The following is a 14,205-nucleotide window of genomic DNA, read 5'->3' as shown; positions in this document are numbered from 1 at the left end:
GACCTGAAATAGTGAAATAATATTCCTGTGAGTCATCTAACTTCTCCCTCTTTCTCTTTTATTACAGGTTAAAACTCTACAAGGTTAATTTTCTGGAGTACAACCCTGATCATTTGATGTCTGGGCTCCCAACATTAGCTATGTGATAAAGTCTCAACTCTTTGGCTTGACTTTCAGAGTCTAATGCAATCTGACCCTGATTACTTTTCTAGGCTAGCTTACTGCTTTTCATATATTATTCTATTGATTCATCTTTTCATTTTTTTCAACAAAAAATGATTGAGGACCAACAGTGTACAATATCCTAGTGATACGCTGAACAATACAAACATGAAACTTTGCAAAATAGAAGAGAGGCCAAACACACACCCAGACAGACACACACACACTCACACACGAGTATTAAGTGGAATAATAGAAGCAAAGAATGTGATGGAAAATAGAGTAACAGGGAAGTAATTTTATATATTTATTTATTTTTGTTTTTCTTAGAGATGGGGTCTCCTCTATTTCACAGGCTGGAGTGCAGGGGTGAAATCACAGCTCACTGCAGTCTTGAACTCCTGGGCTTAAGACAATCCTCCCACCTTGGCTTCCAGAGCAGCTGGGATTACAGGCACAAGCTACCATGCCTGGCTATCTCTATATATTTAAGTAACTCTTAAAATATTCTTGCACTTGGCCTTAGTTGGATAGCTTACTAAAATTCTAAATACTACCTCGTATTTCCCACTTTTTTTTCTTTTGCTTATATTTCTTCTTTTCAGAATGTGCTGGTTTTTAATATTCAATATCTGGTCCATATTTAAAGGCATACTTATTGAACCTTTATTTTTGCCTCCCCAGTGTCTACTTTCCACGGCTCTATCTCGTCCAAGCCTTCAGCCAAAGCAGTTCGAGTGAGGATTGAGCCCTTTTCCAGGGGTGGGTCATGTGACCTAGGGCTAAACCAATCAGTAAGCTACATTTCTCTGGCCATAGGGATTGGTTCTGGGGTGGCATGTGACAAACTAGGCAAACAGCTAATCTGAGGGCTTTTGAAGAAACCATTGGGAAGAAGTCTTTATTCCTGTTGAACTTGCAGCTGGAAGGTTGGAAGGTCTGGGGTTGCCACATCCACTTTGTCTGTTGGAGAATGGAGCCAATCTAAAAGGAGATAGAGAAAAAAGAAATCAATTCTTGACACCATCTCTCCTCCAAATCGAGTCACACTATGCCTCTGGAATTTTTAGTTACATAAGTCAATATTGTTTTTTTCTTACATCAGTCATGTTTTCTGAGAGAGAAAACAAATACAGCCATCCAATTTCAAATAGTAGTACTTTTACTAACTTTTTTTTTTTTACTACCTTTATGGTTACTGCCAGTTCAATGCAGTTTTTCTCTACCATTTTGTGTCTCTCCCTTATGGCATATATGCTGTTCAACCTTATTTTAGAGTTCTTGGTAAACTTGGTTCCTACCAGATTTGAACGGACAAAAATTTTTCTTTAAAGCTCTTCACTGTCCCAGTAAATAAGGCCTGAACAAAAGTGAGACAAGTGAGGCGCGTAGGGGTCCACGATGAAGAAGCACTCACTTCCAGGTGCCAAGTCTGCACTTAGCAGTCTGGAGAGCAGCGAGTGCCTACTTATCATTTGTTCCCTGGGCACCTCACTTGCTTTATCTATTTCTGATCCTGCTAGTGGAGTAACTACTCAATACGTGTTAGGCGAACTGGAAAGAATTTCACATTTTGCATGGGGGTGGAGATTATCCAGAATTGCATTTTCTTTACTATTATACTCATCTGACACATCTCATTCACTTTTTTTTTACATTTACTTCATTTTGAAGTCATCTAGCATTATGCAGTGATTGCAGGGAGGGTTTGCTGATGGTATTACTCTAAAAACCTCTAAATCCCATTTCCCAGCAAGAAGACAAACTAATAGCTCTGCTAAGCAATGCATCCAGAAATAACATGGAATATGGGGTAGTGAATTTCATTTTCACTCATTTACTTATATTTTCATAGCTCAGTGTCTGTTGTGGAGCCTGAATTATACAACTCATTATCTAGGTCAATCTAGTGAGCTATCCTGTCAGCACAGATGTGCTACTTTTGCAGTAGAATTCTCAGTGGTAAAGTTGCTTCCAAGCTGGCACCTATTATTAATAAAAGTATTAAATAAATAAATTATAGAAACAATTGAAGCAATGAAGCCTACACGATAAGTGCAATAGGTTATAAACATTATGTCTTCATTATATAAGCAATTTTGTTAGTTATTTAAGATTACAGACGATCGATAGCCACATCGTGTTTGTGCTAGTGTTGGGTCACTGGTTGTAAGCAACAGAAACTGACTTCAAATAGAGAAAAGGTTTTACAAAGAAATATCAGAATCAAATCAATGAACAGATTCAAAAGAAAAACACTAGAACAGACTGGAGGCAAGACAGCTCCAGTGAACTAGATAACAGGAATATATGTTGAAGTAATCTCTTTAAGGCATAAATAAAATGAATCTACAGCAACAATTTTTCCTTATATGATTCCACTAAATTTTTGTCATTGCATTACTCTAGTCAAGACCAAATCCTAGGACAATGTGTTCATTCCTGGTTATAATCATATGGCCACCTCTTGACCAAGGGAAAGCAGGCCACCTTGATTGAAAGTCCTACCAACACTGTACACAAACAACAGATGTCCATTACTTTGGTTCAGTTAGAATCTGAAAGGCTTCAACTGTGCTACTTACACATATTCTGGGCCAATTGCCAACTTGTGTTGAACATGAACAAAATCATTTTATCATGACGTTTTGCTGTATCAGTCACATCACATTTGCTCAAATTTGGGAAGCATGAAGCTTCAAAAATATTCATAGATGTGTAGGTGAATTTGGTAGGAAATAATATTTGGTCTTGCTGTATGTTAATTCAACTGTTTGGCTAATCAAAGCGTATGGTGTCATCTAACAGCAAACAAATTGGACTGATCTTACTGTGAGTTTTGTTGAAATGTTTTTGCCAGTAGATACAGAGAATGTCTAAGACACAAGTTTTAAACACAAAGTACTGTCCTAAACTAGCTCTTTTCCCCCTGCCAGGGCCACCTTTTGGATATGTGACCTATGCAGTTGTCTGTGCTCAGAAGGGCCCCCCACTTAGTTTAACATCCTTCTGTCCTCTCTTGACTCTCTTGAAGCTGTTAATAATTTTTTTAACAAAAGACCTGTGGTTTCATATTGCACTGGGCCTTGTATATTATACAGCCAATCCTGAAAGACACAGAAACAATGGAAGCCAGAATTGCTTGCTAGTGGGAATTCTCAGGCCACAAATTGCTGCAACTTTGAATCTCTTTAAATAAATGTCATCTTTTAACATTCTAACAAGGTACAAAAATCCCAGAATGTGCACACTCCATATTCAGTGCTCCTTCTTCATTGGAAGGGCAGCAAAGGTAAGGGATGGGCCAAGATGGTAGAGAAGAACCACAGAAGAACCAGGGGATGCCAATGACTTAGCATGTCTCCTGAGCACATGTGAATGTTATATAAATACTCATTGGATCTTTAAAAAGATAAAAGCATGAGCACACATGGCCTGTTTGCAGGTCCCCGAGGTGTGAACAATCATGGCAGGTTTGAGGACCAGAAAGAAGGCCAGTATGCCTGGGACACAGTGAGCAAAGGCAAGGTGGAAGAAGGAAAGAATGAAGTTTATGAGGGACCCAGGAACCATGTCAAGTAAGGGCTACTAGGCCAGGGTAGGAAAGTAAATACCATGGGAAGATGACTTACTTATTATAACATCATAGCGTTTTGGTACATTAAGTCTGAAGCATAAAACTTTTTTTTTGAATTTTATCTTATTTTCATTTTATTATATTCTTATTAAATCTATGGGTTTTTAAAACAAGTTATATGAAGGAAAACACATTTTATATTTACTTTGTTACAGATTCCAAATTAAAGAAATCCCAGTTAACTTGGTTACATTATATATCAACAGCCCTTTTCTTTAATATCAAAAGGCTTTTAAAAACTTTATTTTTAATGCACACATATTATACATATTTATAGGGTACATAGTGATATTTTGACACATATAATGTATAGTGATCAAATCAGAGCAATTCACGTATCTATCATCTCAAACACTTAGCTTTTTTTTTTGCATTGGAAACATTCAAAATCTTCCTTCTAGCTATTTGAAGCTGCATACTATATTATTGTTAACTATAGTCCTCCTACCAGTGGTGCAAAACACTAGAACATATTTCTTCCTACATAGCCGTTATTTTGTATCCTTTAACAAATTCTCCCTATCCCCTTCTTCCCCTACGTTTCCCAGCCTCTGGTATTCTCTGTTCTACTTTTACTGTCTGTGAGATCATTTTTTTGTTTGCTTTTGTTTTTTATCTTTCACATGAGTGAGAACATGGAATGCGACGTTTAACTTTCTGTTCCTGGCTTATTTCACTCAACATAATGTCCTTCAGTTCCACCCATGTTGCCGTGAATGACAGGATTTCATTCTTCTTTTGAGGCTGAATACTACTCTATTGTGTATATGCACCACATTTTCTTTATCCATTCATCTGTTGGACACCTATGTTGATTCCCTATCTTGGCTATTGCAAACAGCGCTGCAATAAGCATGGGGGGTTCAAATGTCTCTTGCATATACTAGTTTTCTTTCCTCTGGATAAATGCCCAGTGGTAGGATTGCTGGATCATATGGTAGTTTTATTTGTAGTTTTTTGAGTAATCTCCATACTGTCCTTCACAGTGGCTACTGAAGCATCAAGCTTAATACAAAATCATTTAGAGCAGAGGTGGGCCAACATTTTCTGTAAAGAATAGTAAATATTTTAGCCTTTGCCAACTGTACAGTCTCTTATAACTTCTTACAACTACTCAACTCTCTCACTGGGCTGAGTAAACATAGACTATACTTTGAGTGAAAGTAGACATAGATAATCTTAAATAGAAGTTGCTGGGTTTCAACAAATCTTAGAAAAATAGATAGGAAGCCAAATGTGGCCCATCAGCCACAGTTTGCCGGTCCCTGATCTAGCAGAGCATGGCGCCACATGCATCTGTATGAGCTGGAATGCACATTAAAAATGCAGATGTTTGTGTCCTCTTCCAGATGCACTGAACCTAACTTTCTGAGTTTGAAGTCCGAAAGTCTGTGCTTAATAAGTTGCCATAGAAAGTGTTATTGCATGCTTGTCTTAGTCTGTTAGTGCTGCTATAACAGAATACCTGAGACTGAGTAATTTACAAAGAACAGAAATTTATTTCTCACGCTTCTGGAGGCTGGGATGTTCAATATCAAAGCAACAGCATTTGAGGTCTGATGAGGACCTTCTTGCTGTGTCCTCACTTGGCAGATGGTAGAAAGGCCAAATGCTTTGCGAAGCCCTTTTTTTTGGACCAAGTTTCACTCTCGTCGCCCAGGCTGGAGTGCAGTGGCGCAATCTTGGGTCACTGCAACCTCCGCCTCCCGAGTTTAAGCGATTCTCCTGCCTCGGCCTCCCAAGTAGCTGGCATTACAGGCATGTGCCACCATGCCCAGCTAATTTTGTGTTTTTAGTAGAGATGGGGTTTCATAATGTTGGCCAGTCTGGTTTCGAACTCATGACCTCAGGTGATCTTCCCACCTTGGCCTCCAAAAGTGGTGAAGCTTCTTTTATCAAGGTCTTAATCCCATTCATGGCAGCTCTGCCCTTATGACTTAATCACCTCTTAAGGGCCCCCACCTCTTAATGCTATCACAGTGAAGAATAAGTTTCAACCCATGACTTCTGGAGGATATTCAGACTATAGCAATGCCAAAATTGAGAAAGTTGAGAACCACTGGTCTAGAAGCCAGTCCATCCACCTAGGTCCCTTTCTAAGGTATTAAAAATTGTAACTGATTGACCTAGGATAGCACATGGGGTAATTTCTCAGGTAGAAGGACTAATGTTTGGAATGGTCTGTATTCAAATTCAGAATGGATTGTTCCAGGAGACTGTAAGAAAGATCATGTAGCAAGAATAGTAGCAAGGAGAGAAAGCTATGCTAGATAAGGCTGTGCAGATCAACCCTCCCTTTGAGTTCCCTGGTTTTAATTACTGATGCTAAATATACATTTCCCTTAATTGTTTTGTGAAAATAAGTTAAATAAAGAATAAAGCCGTTCCATACATGCACAGGCAAACATTACACTCTTTTCAGATAAACACTGGGATGATTCCTCGGAGTGTTCCTATTCAAATTTGGTTGCAAAATAACACCCACAGAATGTATTTCCAACCACAAAATACTGTGACAGTAAGCAGCCAGCACAAGAGAGCCTGTTATGGTTTATAGATTGCAATGATTATATTGCGGGAGCAGTTGATGCATTTGTTGGTGTTCATTCTATTTCACATTTGCATTTAAATTCCTGTGGAACAAAGATAAGATAAAGAGGAAAACAAATGATGCTTATTTGTTGTTACACTGAACTCCTATTATAAGTATTGTTTTAAAGGAGAGTGAAGCTTTGCAAGGAAGCATCCACGTGTCCTTTACAAAACACGAAATGCACTTTCAATCGTCAACTAGAAATATGCAGGAAAACATACCCCTGGGCTTTCATAAAATCATAAATCAATAAGGAATAACTGAAAATGTGGTTGAATACAAGGAAGCAAATGAAATACTCAATACTTTCCTTTATACATTTATCCACATTTTATTGATACATAAGAAATGTAGAACTGCAATGAGTTTTGAAACACTGTTCTGTTTATTTCAGGCATTGCTTTAAAGCAATGCTTGATATGTTTCCTCTTTCAAATAATCTGTGCATCCACAGCATGGTCCTTTGATGAATTTATGCAGATCAGTTCTACATCCAGGGTAATATTTTCTGCTCCTCTAAGCTATTTTGCTGGGATCACAGGGAGAAAAAATCTTTTTGTAGAGTTCGATTGTACCTCCCAGTTACTGAATGGGTATAAGGTTCCTCTACCCATACAAAAAGCACATCTGCCTCCCCATATGATGTGTTTGCCATAATTAATTTCAGAAGAAGAATGAGATAATGTTATCTCTTCCTCTCAAATTATTAAGTTGCATATCAGTGCCTAGAACTTATTTAAATCATTTTTAAAACATCACACTCATTTCTGTAAATACACCTGAAATAAGGTAAAAATTAACAATTAAATGACAACAGTTAATTATATGATGTATCTGAACTCATAAGCAAAAATTTCTCTGACTTTACCATGCTTTACAGTGCTTTTCTCAAAGGAAACATTAGTCAGGTCCTTTTCTGGATGCTGGCAGTGACAGCCTGGAAGCATTCCTTAAAGGGAGGGCTGTAGAATGTCCTTAATAAGAGATGTTGGGCTGGGCGCGGTGGTTCAAGCCTGTAATCCCAGCACTTTGGGAGGTCGAGGCTGGCAGATCACGAGGTCAGGAGATCGAGACCGTCCTGGCTAACACGGTGAAACCACGTCTCTACTAAAAATACAAAAAAAATTTAGCCAGGCGTGGTGGCGGGCGCCTGTAGTCCCAGCTACTCAGAAGGCTGAGGCAGGAGAATGGCGTGAACCTGGGAGGTGGAGCTTGCAGTGAGCCGAGATTGCACCACTGCACTCCAGCCTGGGCGACAGAGCAAGACTCTGTCTCAAAAAAAAAAAAAAAAAAAAAGATGTTACACCAAAATTAAATGTGGTGGTCAAATTAGAATAATTATGTCTAAAAACCTCTGCTTCTTTTTTGTCCCTTCTTGGATATTGATAATGTACACTGACAAAGGCTCTAAGAAGTCAGAAAAAAAAATGTCTTTAGCTTTATTTTTTCAAACCTTTTGCTGACAGTAACTTATTATTTTTTAAAATCTAACACCTTGCATTGGCACTTGTATTTCTGGAAATGCATGTTCTGAAGTTCTGACCTAAGTAGTAACTAGTATCTAGAGGAAAGTACATTCTCCTGTCTGTATTACATATTTTATGTTCCTTAACATATTATATGTATCAGCCATATTTATTCATTCATCATTTATTCAGCAAGTATCTGAGGAACTTCTCTGTGCCAGTAACTTGTGGGTGCTGGGGACTCATCTTTTTAAGAGCATATTTTTATTCTATTTTCAAAATATTTGAAAAACTTAGTTGCTAATATAAATAACAAGTTATATGAAAAACAAAAGTATCACAGTGCATAGACTCTCAGCATTTTAAGTCAAGCATTCAGAAGAAATGCAAAATGGTAGATATTTTTCCTTAGATGCCATTAGGGCACCTTGCACTGAGCATGTACCTTATTTATTGTTGTGACGGTCCCTGGAATACTAACAATGATGCATTTAAATAGCTTATAGTTATGAGTTTTAGAATCAGAAGCAAATAAATTCGAAAGCATTAATTCCAGCCTCCTGCTTTAGCTGAATTTCTATTATCTAAACCAGCCCCTTCAAATGTTTTGAAAATCAGATCATATACATTTTATAAGCTTCCTATCTTAGAACGTGAATTTAGAATTCACACTCTGGCTCATTTTTCCAACTGTAAAGTGAGTGAGTTGGGTTAAAAAAATCTATTTTTAGAAGAAGTAGTAAGCACTGAAAAAGTTCACGTGGTTTCAAGCCATAGATTTGAATATTAGCACCTGGAAAGCAGTAATTCTAATTCTCATTCTTACTTAGCTGGTGCCACTTGAGTGATGTCCCTGGAGCTGAAAGGGATTGCCAAGTTAATTTGGTCAAGTGGTTTTCACAAACTATACGTCTTATTAATTATTCCTTTGATTGGCTGGTCTAAACCCAGTTCAAACTGACTTAAGTAAATAAGGACAACAGAAATAAGAATTTATAAATAAATACTAAAAAGTGATTTAGAAGATATTGTTTCACTTCGCCTCTGAGCGCAGGGGTATAATTAGCTTCAGTCTTGCTTAGAGTCAATGGTGCAAACCATGTCACTGATAGCTTAGGCATGTTTGTCTGTCTCCCTCTGGTTTAGATGGATCTCAAACAGGCCGTCTACTCACTGGTTCCCAGAAGCTGCAGGCTTGCATAATCCTTACAACTAGAAATTCAATAGAAAAAGCATTCACCTTCTTAGTTGTCCTCAGGATTGACTCTCCTTGGGCTGCCCTGGTCTTATGCTTATGCTGCAACCAATCACTGTGGTCGTGGGAATAGAATGGCCAGGTTTGGAAGATGTTTCTATTTCTGGAGCAGGCAGAGACTGATGATAAAGGATGTAGAGTGGGGTGGGGTGGTTTTCCGTAAAGGAAATTAAGGTGCAGCCACCAAAAGAAGCTGATGCTTGACAGACAAAATCAACAGGTGCCCATTGTATTTATTTTTTAAATGAGCATCCACACAGAACCATGAGGTACAAAGTAAACAAAAAGAGGAGATTCTTGCTAGGTTGGGTATGGGGATTTGAGGTGGAGAGAGACTCAGAGATCTGCTCATTCAGCCACATCTCACAGCTCTTGAGAGAAGCTGACCCCATCCTCGTTTGCCTGGCATGATCTTGGTTTATGTGTGTTGTTCATTTTAATTAGTAATAACACCCCCTTTTACTCTCAAAAGTGGCCTGGTTTGCTTAATAGATTTTGTGGTCACTGGATCGTGGGGATTCTTTAAGCTTTATTAGTTATTCACCCCAAACACTTGTAAAACTCTTGATCTACACCAAGTTATCCACTTTCATAAATCAGACTTCTGTGTTTCATCTGAATAATATGAAAACTTGAAGAGTTTAACTCATCATCTCCTCTCATTTTACTTGTTTCCCATGAAAATGAAACTTATTATCATTTGATACAATTAATATTTGTTTTTATTTACCCACATTTAACAAATGTTTTGTTCACCATTGTTTCTTGAATATCAATCTTTTCCCTGGGATAAATTTTTACCTTTCTGAACTGTTCCTTTGGGAGTTTGCTACTCAAAGTGTGGTCTATGGACCAATACTATCAGCATCAGCTGAGAGCTTATCAGAAATGCAGAACCTGAGGCCCACTAAGTCAGAGTCCATAGTTCAACAAGATTCCCAGGAGATCAGTAGACACAGTCAAGACTGAGAAGCCCATTTTAGAACAGTGGACTTACACAAGATGTTTTCATTTTCTATTCCATTTTGTCTCTGATTCTGTCATATTTTAATCTATGTTTCTCTGTCTTCAATATTATGGATAAATTATATCTTTCAATGCTGTCTGCTCATTGTAGTCTCTTAAGTGGCTTAAAAACTAAGTACCAGTATATACATTTTTAGAGATGGAGAGACAGAGAGAATGGGGATGGGGAGACAGAGAGAGAGAGAGAGAGAGAGAGAGAATGAATGCCTGGGCTCCTCCTCAGACCATCTAAATTAAAATCTGGGTAAGGACCACTACACAAAGAGCTCCTTTAGTTAGGATTTATTGGTGACATACTCTCATTTTTCTGTTTGTCTAAAAAATACTTATGATTCATTATTGCATAATAGCCAGTTATACAATTCTAGGTTGCTATTTATTTTTCCTCAGTGTTTCAGAGATTGAAAAGAATGTCTTTATTTTTGTTGCTATCTGTTGAGAATAAACTCTTTTTCTCTGTAGGCAATCTGAGTTTTAAATTTCTGCTCGGTACCGAGATTCTTATTGTCTTCAATGTTATGCAGCTTTACTCCATTGTGACTAGATTTGTATTTCTTGTTTCTTATTGTATCTAGGATTTTTTGCGGTTTTTAAATCTGAGGATTCAGATTACTGTCCCATCTTCTAAACATTCTTTGTTATCTAGAATATTAATTGGACTTACACAAGATGTTTTCGTTTTCTATTCCATTTTGTCTCTTATTCTCTCATATTTTAATCTCTGTGTCTCTGTCTTCAGTATTATGGATAAATTATATCTTTCAATTCTAATCAGTTAGTGAACATATATACATCAAATTTTTCTATTTCATGATTTTATTTTTTCACTTGAATGTCCATTTAGAATATATCACTTCTAGAAGTTCATTTTATAATCAGACTGGTTTTTCCTTGAGAGTGTCTTGCTCCTTGCTCATTTTGAAAATTCTTTAAAAAATATTTAAATCTAGTTAATTATAGGCTGAATTTCATAATTTCACTATCTAATGTTATCTTCTGTTGTTTCTGCCCAATACTGCTCATGAACACCTGTTTCTTGTTCGTTTTGCAATTTGAGCGGAGAGTGAAGTTATGTTATCTGGAATTGATCTGTGGATATTTTTTGAGGCCTGAGTTAAGAGTGCATTCCATCCTTGTAGAGAAATTTGTGTTGGCCTCTGCCAGGCTCTGTAAAGTACAGCTGAGTCAAGACCACTTTGATTTCTTGTCTTGGGGTTTCCTGAAATATGCTGATTATGTAAATTTCAAAGCCCCTTTGCCTGAGGGTAGGCCTGCGGTTATGTATTTTTCAGAAGAGATGTTTTCTCCTTCTAGAATTCAGCATTAGATAAACAAAATCCCCTTGCCTAGGTCTTTGTTGACTGTCAAACCTTTTTTCAGTACAATCTTTCCCTGAGGGGAAATGCCCAGCTTTCAATTATTCATTTTGTTAATGAGGAAAGTGAGGCTCAGAGTTCGACTTGCTGGGAGTCACATTCAGCCCCTCAAAGCAGAAATGAAAACAGGGCGCAGAGCTTCTTATCGTCCAGTTGTTTTCTCCTCTGACAAAACAAGCTACAGAAATAGCATCACCTTCTTCTAATAAGAATGGCTTCACCTTTGCCTCCAGTTGGACAAGTAACAGCAAGATTCAGTTATTCCTCATGGTTAAGTTTGATGAATTATAGAAATAGGTTACTTAGATATATTTTAAGAATCATAAGAACATAAAAAGTCATATGAGCTAAGACTTATAGTCCCCACTATTCAGTATTTTGTCTTTTATAGTAGTACCAAGGGACATTGGTGTGACATGATGATAGTTGCCCTTCGTGATATTGTCCTCAAAGGGGGCATCCCTAACTAGGAAAGATCTATCATCCAAGAATTTCTCTAAAGCCTTCTTGAACTCTCATTACATTTTTGGTTTGTACAACCTTAAGGCACTGCTTTACAAGGAATTGATCTTATTCTAGTCAGGACATGGGCTAAATAACCCTGAAGTCCTTTTAAAATATGATTTCAAGTATCATAAATCTTGTTGGATAAGTAGACTCTGCAAATGGAGGGAATATAGTAGAGTGATACCGAGCTCTGAAGTCAAACAGCCTATGTCCAAATACAGGCTTTATCCGTATATCCTAACTGTGTGACCTTGGGCAAAATCTTTTACTCTTCTGAATCTGTTTCTTCTCCTGGACAAGGGCAGTGATTGTAGGGTTATCATAAGGTTACTGGGAAAAATGAATACAATAATGTATATAAAATTACTTAGCACAAGGCTTGGCATACAGTAAACAAATGAAAGTATTCTCGGTATTACCATTAGTGATATTGTCATTAGTGTCAGTAGATGAATATCTTCATCCTGGTCACAGACCTCACCAAAACAGTGCCTGTGATCCCATTTCATATGTTTTAAAACATCTGGAGGCCGAGGGCAGAAGAGGATATAAGAGACCAAAAAAAAAAAAAAAAAAAAAAACGAATTCTTATACTGTGAAAGAATTTTAAATTTTATGGATTCCAGTATGTACCAAATAAATCACCAACTTTTCAGGAAACAACTGTTAAAATATCTTTGGATGTGCTGTTGTGGGAGTGCTTCATATTGAAAAAGAGAGATATAAACTAACCAAGTAAATAAGGTCACTTGCGGTTCCATTCTGTATTTTACCCTTACATAAATTGACCCTGATATTTGGTTGCTGGGTTTCCTCAATTATTTTATTTTTGCCAAAAAACAAAACAAAAATAATGTGACGTGTAATAGCTCTAATGTTAATAAAATTGAATGTTTTTTTTTTCCTCTGGAAAGTGGCCTCTCCACTCTTTCTTAAATGTCCCAGTCTGCCCCGACATTTACTTTGTACTAGTAACAACACTCAATTTTCATTGACATTATCTTCTAAATACAATCAGATCAAAAATCGCCAACATCATTCTCATTCCTCTCCTGCAAGCAGATAATACGGGACAGGGTCTAGCTGATAACTTCAACTTCAGTAACCTCTGATTCCACTACTTGAAATGCTTTGTGTGGTTTTCTATTGGACCAGAGGCGGAGGTATTTGTGTAAAACAGGCGATTCCCATCAGCAAAGGTGCAAGACGTGGCATTTGCCTTTAATTTCCTTTTGCTGGGTGCAGGGACTCTGTGAATGGGCAGGTCCCTGAGGGTGACTTGTACCAACTGGAGCCTGTGCCAGCAGGGACCTTTCCAGGCACACACTTAACATTTTTCCCCAGGGGCTTGTGCTTAAATCTGCAGGTTGGAAGGAACTGAAGTGAAACTTCTAAGAAATGGTAATGAGCATTTAGGATGTTCTAACTCAGTTCACGTAAGTGTTGATGTGTTCTGTGACAGTTTCAACCCTAAACGAAATCCACTCATGTTTACTGGCAAAAATTGGGAATCGTTTTTCAAAAATTTACCATATGAGTAAACTTCCCAGTTTACTTAAGCTCTCCAAGCCTCAGTTGCTTTATCTGCAGAATGGAAACAAACATTAATTATGGTATTGAATAAAAACTTTACATTATTACATGTGCTAAGTTAAAAATCTCAAAATTACTAATATTAAATATTAACATTTTTAGAATTATTTGAGAGTTGGATGAGATCACTCAAGGACAGTACTTAGAGGGCCTGGCATATTTACATGTACTCTTCATATATTACTAGCTTTTCATAGTGGTAACCCTAATGTAAGCCTGTGCTAGGTTCCTTTTCACAAATGGTCTGAAATATTCATTCTTCTGTATCTGAAAAGCAAAGTGACCTACTGAAGACATTATATAAATTCAGTCCAAATGCTATTTGCACTTGATATGCCCAGATGTTTGAGGGGGAAAAACATATTGAATTATCTGGATACTTCCTTAATTTGGGGGAGAATAAATTTCCTGTGTTGGATTTTTTAATACATTTAAGGTGCTCAACTATCCAGGTTTGCCTGAGACTGAAGGGGGTTTCTGGGATATGGCACTGCTCAGCAATATAACTAGGACAATCCTAGGCAAACTCTATGAGTTACCTTATACATTATAGCTCCCTGTAAATAATGTAAGATACTCAAATGTGATGA

General features: G+C 37.4%; 1 protein-coding gene and 1 long non-coding RNA gene across 9 annotated transcripts in view; one reads left to right on the top strand and one right to left on the bottom strand.

The window, feature by feature from the left end:
* Nucleotides 1–14,205, top strand: part of TENM2 (teneurin transmembrane protein 2) — a 1,389,831-nt gene that overhangs the window by 774,017 nt on the left and 601,609 nt on the right. The gene's annotated exons all lie outside the window — the stretch shown is intronic.
* On the bottom strand, nt 446–7,684 carry LOC115837926. The gene is made up of 2 exons (XR_004032938.1): nt 7,261–7,684; nt 446–1,146 (listed from the first exon to the last, which is right to left on the bottom strand). It is a non-coding gene; the product is annotated as an uncharacterized LOC115837926 (long non-coding RNA).

Source organism: Nomascus leucogenys, chromosome 2 (assembly GCF_006542625.1).
Source record: "Nomascus leucogenys isolate Asia chromosome 2, Asia_NLE_v1, whole genome shotgun sequence".
Classification (NCBI taxonomy): Eukaryota; Metazoa; Chordata; class Mammalia; order Primates; family Hylobatidae; genus Nomascus; species Nomascus leucogenys.
Note: the sequence above shows the minus strand (reverse complement) of the source record. Positions and strands in the feature narration are given on the sequence as shown.